Source organism: Dermacentor silvarum, chromosome 4 (genome assembly GCF_013339745.2).
Source record: "Dermacentor silvarum isolate Dsil-2018 chromosome 4, BIME_Dsil_1.4, whole genome shotgun sequence".
NCBI lineage: Eukaryota > Metazoa > Arthropoda > Arachnida > Ixodida > Ixodidae > Dermacentor > Dermacentor silvarum.
Window position 1 is genome coordinate 191,234,490 of NC_051157.2, and position 2,867 is coordinate 191,237,356.

Genomic DNA, 2,867 nt, shown 5'->3' on the forward strand with positions numbered 1-2,867 from the left:
CGCTAGACAGTACGTAGCAACGTGCGGCGCGCTACGTACGTTACGGTTCAGCATTAGTTTACCGCGCGCAACATCTGAAACGTGGAGTGCGCCTAAGCGTCAACACCCTTGCCTCGGAGTGCTACTTGGCGCCATATAGTGCCTAAGCAAATAAACTCGTATAGCCAACATTGGTTGTCACAAGTCAAGGCACGAGACAAGCGAAGCTTTTTCGCGCCGTTCGCGCCGATTTTGTGTTCAGGCGAGCAGCAGCAAGGGAAGAGAATGCCGTCAAGCATCTTGTGGAATCGCCGCCTTTTGGCTACTCTTTCATGGCAAGAAATAGACCATCTGACTACCCGCGAGCGGTGTCTTTTGAAAGGTGACTGCAGCCTTGACGACACAGAATTCCGCATTAGGCGCGATCGTGAAAGCGAGCTGCTGCGATACCGCTCGCGCAACGGACTCCTCCATGTGGACCAAGTGGAGTCGACGTTGCTTCGACAACAATTCCGCTTCGAGAAACGGGATCTGAGTGAACTTGTTCGTCTGCTGCTGATCCCCGACACAGTTCTCAAAAAGTGACGGTGGTCGGCCGTGATGCACTGTGCCTTTTGTTGCTCCGGCGGCTCGCCTATCCAAACAGATGGTGTGACCTGCAAGAAATCTTTGGGTTGCACACGTCCGTTATGTCAAGCGTGAGCTCGTAAGTGGTAACGCACATAACGGCAACGTTCGGACACTTGTTGGAGGACATGAACAACCACTCCTGGCTGTCTTCAGAATGCCTGAGTGATTTCGCAGACGTAAGTCGACTGTGCATCTCACTAGAATAGGTGGCTTTTTGATATTGTCGGTATCCATTAAACAAGGAAAAATGTGTGTGTGTGTGTGTGTGTGTGTGTGTGTGTGTGTGTGTGTGTGTGTGTGTGTGTGTGTGTGTGTGTGTGTGTGTGTGTGTGTGTGTGTGTGTGTGTGTGTGTGTGTGTGTGTGTGTGTGTGTGTGTGTGTGTGTGTGTGTGTGTGTGCGCGTGTGTGTGTGTGTGGAACGTTCATCCGTTCCACATTGGTCGACGTTAGGACGGAGCTCTAGCTTTCTCAAGACATAAGTATATATGCTGTGGGTATGTGGACAGCGCGTAGTGGTCAAAGCGTTTTAACATTTAGCTGTGCGGCAGCTGTAGACATAATTTAAATGTTGATCCGTTGCTGTTTGTTCCAGGCTGTCAGAAGAAAAGGTGCAACCTGGACAACTGCTGGGCGTTCATTGATGGCACTGCCGGCGCAATATGCCGCCCGAAACGGAACCAACTTGCCTATTTTTCGGGCCACAAAAGGATACACTGTGTGAAATGTCAGTCCCTAATGTGCCCAAATGGCATTGTATGCCAATTAGATGGGCACTACCCGGGACGGCGGCATGATGCAGCTTGGTCATGTGCTTACTTAAATGCCGCTCTAAATTAGGCTACGGCTATTATAGCAGTGCTGCTTACTTGTTGTTGGCACACATTTGCAAACGTTGTACTGAATAATGATCACAGACATTTCGTGTAGCTTGCACTTTCACTTATTGCTATATTCAGCCATTCATCAACTTATCGGTTCCTCTTCTATGCAGGAATACTTCGAGACAGTGGCCTATATGCAAAGTTGGAGCGCCTGGTCAAGGGCCAATACTTTGTACTATATGGCGACCCAGCCTATCCGCTGCTGCCATTGATCATGAAGCCCTATAGTGGGTTTTCGATTACACCTGTGAATCCCGGCCGCGGCGGCCGCATTTCGATGGAGGCGAAATGCAAAAACGCCCGTGTGCTTGCGTTGTAGTGCACGTTAAAGAACCCCAGGTGGTCAAAATTAATCCGGAGCCCTCCACTACGGCGTGCCTCATAATCAGAACTGGTTTTGGCACGTAAAACCCCAGAAAGAAGATTACACCTGTGCAGCAACATTTTAATCACGCGATGAGTAGTGTGTGGCAAGCCGTGGAGTGGGGCTTTGGAAAAGTGGTGAGAGAATTCGCTTTTCTGGATTTTAAGAAAAATCAGAAACTTCTCCGACAACAAGTGGCTGAGATGTATGAGGCCGCTACCATTCTGACAAACTGCCACACGTGTGCGTACGGCAGCCAAGTTTGCCGGTATTTCTCAGTAAGCCCGCCAAGCTTGCAAGACTACATGAAGCCACGTCAGCACTTGCCGAGTTAACCTTATGTTAGTACGTGTTTCCAAAACTTGTCAAAACGAAACGACAAAGAGCGTTTAGCTTTTGACTTATCTGAGTTCTTGGGGCTCTTTAATTCAAGACTTATGTAGTCCAGGTGCTAGATTTACCCAACGACCTGAACTGTATTCTCAGTGTGATTGTAATGTTATTGTAATTAGAAAATGTCGTGCTTATTTTTTTCTATACATTGTAAATATTTCATTGTGCCCTTTTCTTCTTTTTTGTTGCATACCAGTTGTCATACTGCTCCTGTATCCCGCTCATTGCAGTGAAAATATATGTTCATTGATTAGGTGTTTGGGAGGATAATTTTTCTTTCCTGTAAGAGTCAGTTACGAGTACTGCACATGCAGTACTTGTTTATTTTTTCTAGAACTCTTTCCAGAATACTCAGCAGGCATTGTTGCTGAGCAAGAAACTTGTGCTCCTCGGTCCTCTCCTTCTGCTCCCGCGCTCTTTGCTCAGCAAGCATTCTCGTTTCTTCTGTTCGTTCTTGCGCCTTCATTTCCATCTCTTTTTCCTTCAGCTGCAGCTCATGCCGAGTCCGTTCCTCTTCCCACGCCAGCGTCCTCTCCTCAAGAGCCAAACGCCTGGCCTCCATGGCGCACTCCTTTTCTTTCATGAGCAGGTCATGATGCATACGCTTTTCTAAAAACTCA

At 48.0% G+C, this 2,867-nt stretch overlaps 1 pseudogene; it reads left to right on the forward strand.

The window, feature by feature from the left end:
• The first annotated feature begins 264 nt into the window (after positions 1-264).
• LOC125945092 (uncharacterized) lies at positions 265-2,189 on the forward strand (annotated as a pseudogene).
• The last annotated feature ends 678 nt before the right edge of the window (positions 2,190-2,867 follow it).